The sequence below is a fragment of the Choloepus didactylus genome, chromosome 2 (genome assembly GCF_015220235.1).
Source record: "Choloepus didactylus isolate mChoDid1 chromosome 2, mChoDid1.pri, whole genome shotgun sequence".
NCBI lineage: Eukaryota > Metazoa > Chordata > Mammalia > Pilosa > Megalonychidae > Choloepus > Choloepus didactylus.
The window spans coordinates 13,363,904-13,377,829 of NC_051308.1; the positions used below are offsets into that span (position 1 = coordinate 13,363,904).

The 13,926-nt window shown below is 39.8% G+C and overlaps 1 pseudogene; it reads right to left on the reverse strand.

Moving 5' to 3' along the window:
* Window positions 1-8,992: 8,992 nt before the first annotated feature.
* LOC119515163 lies at window positions 8,993-13,708 on the reverse strand (annotated as a pseudogene).
* Between the last annotated feature and the right edge of the window lie 218 nt (window positions 13,709-13,926).

Sequence of the window (13,926 nt, forward strand, 5' to 3'; positions counted from 1 at the left end):
TTTTATTCTTGTTCTGGTTCTTTCTGATGTAAGGAAAATGTTCAGAGATAGATTGTGGTGATGAACGCATAACTATGTTATCATATTGTGGACAGTGGATTGTATATCATGGATGATTGTATGGTGTGTGAACGTATTTCAATAAAACTGAATTTAAAAAAAAAAAAAAATGTCCCAGCGGAAGTTGAACAAGACTAGTTTGGTAGTTGCTGATTCGGTATTCACAGGGACTTTCATAGAGCATAGCTATTGCAAATAATGAGAACTGGCTATATTAGAAAATGGAGGTAAGCAAAAAACAAACAAACAAACAAAAAAAAACAAAAAAACCCTGAAATTACTGGGCTACTCTTATTTTTGCCTTGTCCTTTTCTCTACTCATAAACTTCCACAGAGATGGAGTAACGCTCAGCTGGAGGAAGGGAAGGGACACGCTTGGGCGTCAGCCACAGCGTGTCCCTTCCCCAGCCGTGCAGATGCTGCTTGTCCAGTGTGGCCTGAGCCTCGCCATTGGGATGAACACGTGCATCCCCAAAAAAAGGTGGACACCAGGGTCTCTACTAGAGTTCAGTGTACAACATGCAGGGAAATATGGGTGCTTCAGCCTGCTGGGTGGAGTCCTGTAACCATGCGAGTGAAGTCATTATTCTCCAAATGACAGAAATCTCTAGTGAGGGTAGCATTGATTTTTAAGAGTAGAGGCTGTTCAATGCAATTCATCTCATCTGATTCATTCAGCAAATATTTGTTAAACAACCTCTTGGGGCCTGGCACTGTTCTAGGCACTGGTGATCCTGTGGTCAGCCAGACAGACCAATGGAGCCTTTATTCTTTTAGGGGAGATTAATTACAAGCAAATAACGTGAAAGATCATTTTAATTTTGGATGGTAACTGCTACTAAGAAGCAAATAATAAAATGGAAAGTATTTGGCAGCAGGGGTTGGGGTTGGAGGGGATACTTGTCCACTGGGTGGGCAGGGAAACCCTCTCTAAGGAAGTGATGCTTTGCTGAAACCTGAATTATGAGAATGAGCTGGTCTTGTAAACATCTGAGGGCAGAGCATTCCAGGCAGAAGAAATAGCAAACAGAAGTCCTGAGGAGGAACCAAGTTGAGTTCAAGGAAGAGACTGAAGTTCAGCCCCACGGGGTTGGAACAAATTGAATCAAGGTGTTTCGGTTCCCAGGGCTTCTGTAACAAAGTTCCACAAACGGGGTGGCTTAAAACAACAGAACTCTATTCTCTCACAGTTCTGGAGGCCAGAAGTTCAAAATCAAGGTCCCCAGGACCACGGTCTCTCCTAAGGCTCCAGGGGAGGAAATCTTCCCTGCCTCCAGCTTCTGGTGTCTCCAGGCACTTCTTGGCTTGTGAAGCCTCACTCCAGTTTCTGCCTCCCTCTTCTCTCGGTCTTCTCCGTGTGCATCTCTGTCTGTTTTCTCTTCTTGTGAGGACACCAGTCACATTGGATTAAAGGCCCACCCTAATCCAGTTTGGCCTCATCTTGACAAATTACATCAACAAAGATTCTATTTCCAAATAAAGCCATATTCTGAGATGCTGGGGGTTAGGGCTTCAACGTATCTTTTTTTGGGGAAACACAGTTCAAATCATAGTACAAAGCAAGAATGATAAGAGATGAAGTCAGGGAGACAGGACCTTAGACATTCACATAAGGAGTTTGGATTTTATTCAAGAGCAATGGGAAGCCACTGGAGGATCTTGGGAATGTATGCAATCTATATATTACCCAATTTATGTTTTCAAAATTTTGCTCCTGCTGTTCTTGGGGAATAGATTGTAGGGGGTAAGAAGAGAAACAAAGAGATCATCTAGGCAGTGGCTAAATAAGTGATGGTGGTAGCAAGTAGGCTGGTTCCAAAGTTAATGAAGAAAAGCAAATGGGTTTGGAAGTAGAGCTGGCAGGACCTGCTGACAGACTGGATGTGGAGTGTGAAAGAAGAGGACCCTTAGGATCCCCTCTCAGCACTAGTGAGCCGAGCTGCTATTTCCAAGATGGAAATGCTGGAGAGGAAGAGGTTGGTAGGGGCTGGGGCAGCAGGCAAGAGTGGGTTCTGGACATGATCAGTTAGAGGTGTCTGTTAGCACATCAAGTTGTTGAGTACGCAGTTTGATAAGTCAGGAGCCGAAGAGAGAGCTCTTATTTATTTTTTTAAGCTATTATTTACTGAACACCCACAATATAGCAGGCCCTGGGCATGCTTCCTCTGCTGTCCAATCTCCCGTGCTCTCCAGCTCCTCCATCTGGTGGCACAGCCTGCCCTTACTTGGCATTTCCCAAGGCCAGTAGCACTCAGACATGCAGGTCTGCAAGACTTTCATCCACATAGTATCACCCCCTCACATGATCAAATACAGGGGAGGGAGTGACTTAGGGATTCTCTACTGAGGCATATGCATCCCTGAATTGCTCCACCAGGCCCAGCTGTCTCCTTGGAAAGATGCCATGTCCACTCTTGGTCAGTCTGATGTCAGCAGTGACACTGGAGTCTTGCTTCACTGCATTTGCAAAATAAGCAAAGTTTTTCGTGGTCTCTATCTTCTGTGTCTGAGTGTGTATGTTTCTAATAAACTCTCTGCAGTTGCATAAGCACCCAATTAGAGTTGTAAAAATGTGGAATTACCCTCTGCGTAAACAATTCGTTCCCTCAGCTCAGCTCTGAGGCTGCTTATGGGAAATCCTCAGCGCTCGTGGCTCCAGGGAGCGCCTTGGCTTTGATTTGAAGAGACTGGCTGGGCTGGAGATGTAGGAGTTAGGGGAGCTGGTGGTGAAGAGAAGAGAGTCCCCTATGAAGGAGACTTGCTGACATCATATGCTCAGACACTTCCTCTAAAGACTTACCCAAGCTTCCAAGAAAACCTGGAGGCCAAGGTGGTGGTGACGTGGGGGTTTATTGCAGGGGAAGTGGGGCAGGGGCTTCCTGTATTCAGGCCTGGAGATAAGGATGTGGGCACGCCTGTTCATCAACTCCTTCCTCATAGGCCAGTTGGTCCTTTCTCCACATTTGACTCAGGCACTGGCGTTTATGGGTCACATGACAGGAAGCCCACAATTGCTGTGCTGATGGAAACCAGAAAGGAGGCCGTTTTCTGGTGGCATGTCCTGTGCGGGCCTGATAGGACGCGGTGGGGAGGAGATTGAAGGGCCTATTACGGGACCATGGCCAAATATAACCCTGTGACTCCCTGCTCTATCAAGACATTATAAATCATAAAATTCAAAGGACTCCTGGGCTGAAAAGGACTGTAGAAATCTTGAAGTTCAATGTCTTCATTTTTACCTATGAAGAAGACTTACAAAGGGCAGGTGAATTTCCCAGAATAGTGTCAGACGCAAAACTAGAACTGAGTTTTCTGATTCGCTTGCCCAGGAAGGATGCTCCTGAGTCCTGGAGCAGGCCTTCCCAAACATACTCAGAGGAAAGAAAAATGTTTGTGTGACCCCCTGTGATAAAGGAGCAAGGCTGCCCTGGGTAGGACGCTATCTGCTTGGTTCTCCCTCCCCCACCCCAGCCCCTGCCAGGCTTCAGCACACGTGTAAAACCCAGGCCTTGGCACACTTGCTGGAAAGTTCAGCACATGTGTGTATGTGTGTGTGAGTGGGTGGCTGGCTGAATGGGTGCAGAAACATAGAGTGCTAGTTCTACAACACCTCTGCCTCAGTCGCTGAATGGTTTCTAAGAATCCATTATTGATTGAGGAAGCTGAAGAAGACAAAACCCATTCATTCTACTGCAATGCCTTGTTACAGGAGATTAGTCACACATCCTTTCTTAGATGGAAGGGAAGAAAAGCACAAATAAATCAAGTAGTTTTCTTCAGTCAAACAGGATATTTGTGAAAAACGGGAAATCATAAATTAGGTTGGACTCATGTCTTCCAACAAGGTCAAAAAGATAGTCAGCATTATTAGAAATCAGATTAAGTCTAAAGAAAAGAGAAATTAAGGCCCAAATTATGCCCATGGTATTTAATGGGGAGTTGGAAACTCATCAGATACCCATCTGCTCAGGCCTTTGCTGCAAAAGGTTGCTCCAAGAACAAGTTTGGAATACAATTTTAAGGTTGGTTTAGTGGATTCTGAGGAACACTTACTTAAGAGGTGTTAAACAAATAAAAGAAAACAAAACAATTCTGTGGTCAAATGCATTTAGGAAATCCTTGGTAAACAAAATTAAGCAAGGTGTTTGCTGCGGGACTTCACAGAACATTGAAAATGATGACATGCATTTGGCCCTTTCCAAGAATGAGATAGAGCAAAAAATAGTTTTCTGAATAGACTTGATCTTCACCCAAAATCTAGTTGGTCAAGGGTTTTGCCAAAATGATATTTTCTTTTTTTGGGGGGATGGGGGGGTGGGGGGCTGTTGGCTGACAGAAAAATCATGCAGAAGCTACAAAGTTCCCATACATTCATTCCCCTCTCACACACCCGGTTTTTCTACCTACATTTTGCATGAGTGTAGTAATTTGTTGCAATTGAGAAAACAATATTATCATAATTATGCTATTAACTTTAGTCCACTCTTTATATTATTCTTTCTTTTGTATGGTTCTATGATTTGGGTTTTTTTTTATTATTATTATTCTGCTAACTTGTACACTACCTAAAATTTCTCGTTTATCCACATTCAAATATACAATTCAGTGGAATTAATTACATTCACAAAGTTGTGCCTCCATCAACAACATTCATTGCCATCACCCCAAACAGAAACTCTGTACCAATTAAGCATAAACTTCCCATTCCTCATCCCCAACTGGCCCCTGGTAGCCTGTGTTCTAGTTTCTATCTTTCTGAATTTGCATATTCTACTTATTTCATTTAAGTGAAATCATGTACTGGTAATGAACAATTGGAAGAAGAAGTCAAGAAAAAAATTCCATTTACAATGACAACTTAAAGAATCAAATAGCTAGCAATAAACCTAGCCAAGGATGTAAAGGACTTGTACACAGAAAACTACAAAACATTGCTAAAAGATATCAAAGACAACCTAAATAAATGGAAGGACAGTCTATTTTCATGGATTGGAAGACTAAACATTGTTAAGACGTAATTCTACCCTAAGTTATTTACAGATTCAATGTAATTCCAATGAAAATTCCAACAGTCTTATTTGCAGAAATGGAAAAGCCAATCACCAAATTTATATGGAAGGATAAGGGGCCCTGAATAGCCAAAGCCACGTTGAAAAAGAGGAACAAAGTTGGAGGACTCATACTTCCTGATCTGCAAACTTATTACAAAGTTACAGTAACCAAAACAGCATGGTACTGGCACAAGGACAGATATATAGACCAATGGAATCGAACTGAGAGCTCAAAAATCAACCCTCACATTTATGTCCAATTCATTCTTGACAAGGCAGTGAAGAACACTCAGTTGGGAAAGAATAGTATTTTCAACAAATGGTGTTGGGAAAACTGGATCTCCATATGCAAAAGAATGAAAGTGGATCCCTATCTTACATCATATACAAAGATCAACTCAAAAGGGATCAAGGCTTAAATATAAGAGCCAGAACTGTAAAACACCTAGAAGAAAACCTAGGGAAGCTGCTTTAGAAGCTTATGTTAGGCAATGGTTTCTTAGACTTTGCACCCAAAGCACAAGCAACAGAAGAAAAAATAGATAAATGGGACCTCATCAAAATTAAAAACTTTTGTGCATCAAAGAACTTAAAAGTAAAATGACAACCTACACAATGGGAGAAAATATTTTGAAACCACATACCTAATAAGGTATATAATGACCTTCTTTGTCCCTCACAGTTTTTTACTTAGTCTATTTTATCTGGTATTAGTATAGCTACCTCAGCTCTTTTTGGGTTACTTCTTGCATGGTATATTTTTTCCATCCTTTCACTTTCCACATACTTATGTCTTTGAATTTAAGCTGAGTCCTGTAAACAGCATATAGCTGGGTCATGCTTTTTCATCCATTCTTCCAATCTCTGCCTTTTGACTGGAGAGTTTAATTCATTTACATTTAAATTAACTACAGTTGATGCAGTACTTTCTTCTGCCATTTTGTTACTTTGTCTTCGTAAGTTTGATCCCTCTTTTGCCCCTCAATTCTTCCACTAATGCCTACTTCCGTATTTATTTGATTTTTTTGGTATTGTACCATATTGAGTTTCTTCTCATTTCTTTTTGGCTACATTTTCATATGTTTTCTTTGTGGATACCATGGGATTAAAATTTAATAGCCTAAATATACAATAATCATATTTGATTTGATACCAAATTGACTTCAGTAGCAAACATATACACTGTAACTATACTCCTTCATCCACTGGACCTTATTTTGTATGTTACAAATTATCTTTGTATATTTTAAATGCAATCCTAGATTCATCATTACTTTGTATGCATTTGCATTTGAGCACCTGTAAGAAGTAAGAAGTGGAATTACATAATAAAACATGGAATACAATAATACTGGCATTCATAATTATCCATATGGTTACCTTTGCCAGAGGTCTTTATTTCTTTATGCCACTTTGAGCCACTGTCTAGTATCCTTTCCTTTCATTCTGAAGAACTCTCTCTATTATTGTTTATAGGGCTGATGTAATGGTAATGAACTCCCTCAGCTTTTGTTTGTCTGGTAATGTCTTCATCTCTCCCTTATTTTTGAAAGAAAGACACCAGTATAAAATTCTATTATTGTTTATAGGGCTGATGTAATGGTAATGAACTCCCTCAGCTTTTGTTTGTCTGGTAATGTCTTCATCTCTCCCTTATTTTTGAAAGAAAGACACCAGTATAAAATTCTTGTTGGCAATTGTTTTCTCTGAGCACTTTAAATATTTCAACCCACTGCCTTCTTGCCTCCATGATTTCTATTGAGAAATCATCACTTAATTTAATTGAGACTCCCTAGTACATATCATGCTGCTTTTCTCTTGCAGTTTCACAACCAATAGGGAGGCTCTAATTAAAAAGACAGAAAATAACAATTGTTGGCAAGGGTGTGGAGAAATTGAAACCCTCATACATTGTTGATGGGAACATAAACTTGTACAGCCACATTGGAAAAGTTTGATAATTCCTCAAACAGTAACATAGAATTACTATATGACTCATCATTTCTGCTATGTTTATACCCAAAAGAAATGAAAATATACATCCACACAAAAATTATATTTGAATGTTCATAGCAATATTATTCATAAGAGCCAAAAAGTGAAAACAACCCACCAAATGATAAATTGATAAACAAAATGTGGTATATCCATATATCCATATAATGGAATATTATTATGGAATATTATTATGCAATAAAACAGAATGATGTACTGTTACAGGCTACATGACTGAAATTTGAAAACATTACATTCTCTTATCTATAGAGGAAGAAGTAAATAAGTGGAAGCCCAAGGCTGAGAGTGAGGGGTGGCGACGAAGAGTGACTGCTAATGGGTATAGGGTTTCTTTTTAGGGTGATAAAAATGTTCTAAAATTAGATTGTGGCAATGGTTGCTCAACTCTGTGAATATGCTAACAACCACTGAATTAGTCACCTCATGGCGTTAAATTTTGCATGTGAATTATATATCAATAAAGCTGCTTTAAAAAGTAATGGAAGAGGTTCAAATTAGCCCAGACTTTTTTTCCTACCATGTGCACACATGCATTATATCCTACCATGCGAGAAGAAAACCTATTCTTCCTTTTGTTACTCTCTTTAAAAAGTAGCTAATAAATCTCTAAAACACCGTGTGCAGACCAATTGCACTGACACTGCTCAGCAACATGGTATGAAACCATCTTGCACTTGCTACCAGATCATTGATTATCCAGTGGGCCAGGAGCCAACCAAAAGAATCAGCAGATAGACTCACACTTTTTGAACTGGTGGGTCTTAACACTGGCACTTTACTTTTTCCCATCTAGCAATCAAGGGCTTTCTCTTTTTATTTTTACCTCAAGTACATAATAACTATTAATTCTCACTAAGTATTTCAAGTGTATGTCCTGCTGGGCTTGCTTTAATGAAAAGGGCTGATTCATTTATAATTAGCAGCATTCACTTGAAATGAAAGTTTCCTCAAATCCTTTAAAACACGACTGAAAAGAATCTTCCAGAAAAATGTCTGCATTAATACCCTCATGACTAGGCAATCTTAATTCTAGTTATGATTTTTATTCTGCATACCAGCAATACTTATATGCATACCTTATGCACTATTAATTTATATTTACTGACAAGGGTCAAATCTTACTCTAAAGTACCCCTCCACACACATACACACAAATCAATAACAACACAACATTATTAGATCCTAGCCAATGGACTGGGGTGTTTTATTGATTATAATGCAGCAAAATTCTGTGCTCCAAGTAATTTATAATAAGGTATCTGTGTCCTCTACAGTTATTAGCTTCAAAGAACAAAAATCCAAACACTGGCACAAATCTCATTTCCCAATCTTATTTATCATTCATATGTAATAATCCACTGCTTGCGGCCAAAAGGGGACTCTGATGGTTTTAAAATAAGACTGTAAATTTGTCACACTCTTCCTATTGAGGATAGGGTCTATGGCCTCCTCTTTGAGTTTGAGTGGGCTTATGACTATTTCAAACAATTGACTGTGGTGAAAATGATGCTTTGAGATTTACAAGGCTAAGTCATAGAAGGCCATGTGGCTTCCACCCTCTTCTTTGGAACACCTGCTCTTGAAGCTCTGAACTGCCATCTAAGAAATATGACTACCTTGGGGCTGCCATGCTCATGGAGAGACCACATGGAGATACTCTGATTAGCTAAACTCAGCCGTTGAGTCATCCTAGCCCAAGAGCCAGACATGTGGAGTGCCAGATGATTCCAGCCAGCCCCTAGCCACTTTTTTTTTTTCATTATCAATTCTTTATTACTTTGGGGGCATTCTTTTTCCTTTAGCAAAAAGAATAGCATTGACATTATGTGCTCATTGAAAATGAAGAGCTCTCCTGCAAAATCAATTCAACACTTTTTACTTTTGGTGAAGTCATATGGTTTCCGTCACTGAGCAAACTGCAATGATTTCTTCCTCTGGTCCTCAAAACTTTCTCCGATTCCTTTCCTCCAAAGTCTTGGTTCTATATCTAGCATTGCACCAATGATTTCCTTTCCAAAGTAATGAGGGAATTTGTGCCGATCTTCAGTAACATGGGCAAACCCTCCTTGGAGGCCAAAATCTACACAGAAGTAAGGTATGCCTCTGGGTACAGACTTTCTGATAGCCTTTGAAGACAGATCAATCAATTTCTTGTTCATAGCCTACTCTTCATTAGATTCCATCATGGCATACTTAAAATAGGTGGGAGACATATCACCCAATTCCTTTGGGAGAGGAATGCATTCATAAAACATGGTACTGTTTTTTCATGCTCATGTTAGTTTCCAAAAAGATGCAGTCCAATCTTTATTTTCAAACATCTTTACCAATGATTTTCTGAACATCTGAATTCCCTCCCATGTATCTTCATCCAATAAGGATGGCTGCTCTATGGTGTTGCAAAGGGATCACCAGGCAGTGCCCCTCAGTAAGAGACCTAAAGTTGGGTAAACCTAAATAAACCTTAACACCTATTGCAATAATAAGATGCTTAGGAAATTACAAGCTGTCAAAACACTTATGATATTTTTTCCATTTGTGCAGTAAGTCTCTGGTGCTCAATAGTAGCTTTTTTCCTCTGGTTCACATTTTCTTCACCAAGGCCTTCTCTCTCAGCTTCTTTGGAGACAAACATGTCATCCAGAGTATAATAGTCGCCATTTTTCCCTTAAACTTAGATGCCAGTCACATAAAAAGGTTGCTTTGATCTTCTGCTGTTCCCATCTTTTCATTTTTGATGAAATCATTTAGAATTAGATTATCATCATTGTTCTAGTTTGCTAGAGCTGCCGATGTGCAAAATACCAGAAATGGATTGACTTTTATAAAGGGGATTTATTAGGTTACAAATTTACAGTTCTAAGGCCATAAAAGTGTCCAGACTAAGGCATCAACAAGAGGATACCTTCACTGAAGAATGGCTGATGGTGTCTGGAACACCTGTGTGCCAGTTCGATGTATTATGTCCCCCAAAATGCCATTATCTTTGATGCAATCTTGTGTGGGCAGACATATAAGTGTCATTTAGATTTTGGAATCCTTTAGGTGTTTCCATGGAGATGTATTTCAATCAACTGTGGACAAGACCTTTGGTTGGATGATTTCCATGGAGGTGTGGCCCCATCCATTCAGGGTGGGTCTGAATTAAATTACTGGAGCTCTATATAAGCTCAGACAGAAGGAGCGAGCTTGCTACAGCCAAGAGGGACACTCTGAAGAATACACAGAAGCTGAGAGAGGAACTGCAGTTTACAGAGACATTTTGAAGATGGCTGTTGAAAGCAGACTCTTGCCCCAGAGAAGCTAAGAGAGGACAAACACCCCAAGAGCAACTAAGAGTGACGTTTTTGAGGAACTGCAGCCTAGAGAGGAATGTCCTGGGAGAAAGTCATTTTGAAACCTGAACTTTGGAGCAGGTGCCAGCCACATGCCCTCCCAGCTAATAAAGATTTTCCGGACACCATTGGCCATCCTCTAGTAAAGGTACCCTTTGTTGATGGACACTTTATGGCCTTAAGACTGTAACTTTGTAACCAAATAAACCCCCTTTTATAAAAGTCAATCCATTTCTGGTGTTTTGCATTCTGGCAGCATTAGCAAACTAGAACAACCTCTGTCATCTGGGAATGCACATGGCTGATGTTTGCTGATCCTTTGCTCCCCAAATCTGGGCTTCATCTCTTAGCTTAGCATCTCCAAACATCCTTCTGTCTGCAACTCCAAGCATCTCTAAGCATCTCTATTGGTTCCTGCTCTGGAGCTCTCTTAAGTAGTCCAGTGAACTAATCAAGGCCCACCCTGAATGGGCAGGGTCCACACCTCCAAGGAAGTAATTCAATCAGAGATTTCACCCTAATCAACTGACTAATCAGTCTGCCCCTACAAGACTGCATTAAAGCATATGGCTTTTCTGGGGGACATAATATATCCAAAGCAGCACAATCATCATGAAGGTATCTGACCCTATCTTTTTCCTCAGGAGTTGGAACCATCTGTCTTCTCTATCTTTCTCCTTTTGATCTCAGAGATTTTCTTAGTGTGTTCACAGGCCATATTCTTTCAGACTGATCTGTTTTAATAAGGATCATTTCTTACTGGTCTTCATTCTCTTCCTCAGATTTTTTGGATGATATGTATTGTAGTTCCTTTGAATTTATTTGCCTTTTCAAGTTGTGCTTTAAGTTGTCCAGCTAATTCCATATTCCCCATCATCTTTGCCTTGAAAATCTTGACAACTAACTTGTTCTTCTCATCAACTCTCAGGATGTAGATGGACTCATCCTTTGAACTTCTTCCAGAAAATGAAGACTTTGTGTCCTGCAGATGTTCTTTCTTCAGAGAATCATTTCTCAAACTTTCATCCTACGATCTTCCTCTTATATGGTCTGGACTGTTTCGGTAGTCAACACTACTACTGGTTTCTAATGGCTTTCGATTTGAATGTCTGCTGTCTCCCTCTGGTTTAGCCTGCTGGGCTGCTGAAAGCAATAGACCAGAAATGTGTTGGCTTTTACAATGGGATTTATTATCTTACAAGCTTCAGTTTCGAGGCTGAGAAAAATGTCCACACCAAAGCAAATCAGGTGATGCTTTCCCCCCAGAGACTAACTGCCGGTGATCCTGGACCTCTCTGTCACATGGCAAGGCACATGCCAGCACCTGCTGGTCTCTCCCTCTTCTCTCCCAGGTTTCATTGCTTTCAGCTTCTTGCTTCTGTGGTTTTCTCTCTCACCTTCTATGGCTTCCTCTCTGTCTCTCTCTCCATATTCATCCCATTTGTAAAGTACTCCAGTAAGAGGATTAAGACCTACCTGGGGCATGCCTCAGCTGAAATAACCTAATCAAAAGGTCCCACCCACAATAGGCTTACACCCACAGGAATAGATTAGCTTTAAGGCATGGTTTTCCTGGGTCCATTCAGCATCAGCTACCACACCCTGTCTCCTGTCAGACCCACTCCTTGATGATAAACTCTCAATGTCCTCAGTGGGTTTTCAAAAACCACAACTCAAAGAGCCTTGAGCTACCAATGCTAAAAACGAACTCATTGATTCAAAATTTCTGCCCTTGTTGTGAAATGATAGTTCTTCACCATCAGAGGGTCTTAAGAATTTAGGTCTCAAATTTCTAAGGGAAAAAAACTCTTGTTTTTGTCTTGGATTAGATTCTCTTCTACATGTTTCTAAAGACCCAGATCTATTATCTTTTTCATCACCAATAAACTTATCTTTATTGATATTGTTTGCAATATCTATTGTACCATATCTATCTTTTGAAATTTTATTATGATTTACTGAATCTGGTTTTCTACTTCTTGACTATTTTGTGCTTTATCTGAATATGTTGATTCTCATCTACAATCTTCTTTTTTTTTTATCTTCATTTTATTGAGATATATTCACATACCACGCAGTCATACAAAACAAATCGTACTTTTGATTGTTTACAGTACCATTACATAGTTGTACATTCATCACCTAAATCAATCCCTGACACCTTCATTAGCACACACACAAAAATAACAAGAATAATAATTAGAGTGAAAAAGAGCAATTGAAGTAAAAAAGAACACTGGGTACCTTTGTCTGTTTGTTTCCTTCCCCTATTTTTCTACTCATCCATCCATAAACTAGACAAAGTGGAGTGTGGTCCTTATGGCTTTCCCAATCCCATTGTCACCCCTCATAAGCTACATTTTTATACAACTGTCTTCGAGATTCATGGGTTCTGGGTTGTAGATTGATAGTTTCAGGTATACAATCTTCTTTTATGGATGCATTTTGTCAGCTTCTGATTTCAACTGAAATATTCCCATAGACCCATATTTTTTGGCTACAATGTCCTCAAAATTTCTATTTTATTTCTCAGCTTGTTCCTTCATTCTTTCATATGACTTTCTTAGCCAGCTTAACCTACCGTCTTCTACTACTCAAACTTCGGTTACTAATGACACATTACAATTTTCTGGTGGAAGGCCTGTCCCACCATCCTTCCAGTATGGGTTCTATTCTCTTTCCAATAGTCTGGACTGCTCAACTGCTTAGGTTTTCTCTTGCTCCATTTTCCATAGAGTTTCTTTTTCAGCTTTGAGTGATTATTGTAATACAGTTAAACAGACATAAAATAAACTGTCATCCACTCATCCCTGTGAATAACTTGGTCATCTTCTTGATCCGAATTCTTGTCTTTCACTTTCCAGGAGCTTTCTTTGCTAGAAGTGTGGGATGGAACAGCCTCAACCCACTCATCTTCAGTGCCTGAAAAACTATCAACTGACTCATTTTCATATTTATGTTTCTTGATTTTTTTCTTCTCTTTTACTTTTTTTTTTTTTTTGAATGCTTGTGTTTTTTCTTCTTTTTCTTCACAGAGTGTTTCTGTGAGAATTGTTCAATTTGCTCATTAACATGAGGTAGCATCCATGTATCTTCACCCTGAAGTTGCTTCTGTTCTTTATACCTTTCTTCCTTTCCAAAATTGACTTCAGCCTGGCACCACACTTAGGCCCTGGCAATCCAAGTCTGCTATTTATGCTCTTCAATACTCCTCTCTCTTGCATATCTACCACTGGCAGCTGCCATGGTTGTTTCAGCCCCTAGCCATTTTAATATCAGCTGAGAACCAGGTCTTATGGAGCAGAAACCAACCACCTCTGCAATGTCCTATGCACATTCCTGAACCATAAAATTCAGGAGCACAGCAAAAACGGTTATTGTATCAGACCACTGTGTTTTGGGTTGTCTTACCATGCAACAAAAAAATGACGGGGGACCTTTGAAAAGGATTTCTCCTGTCTAAT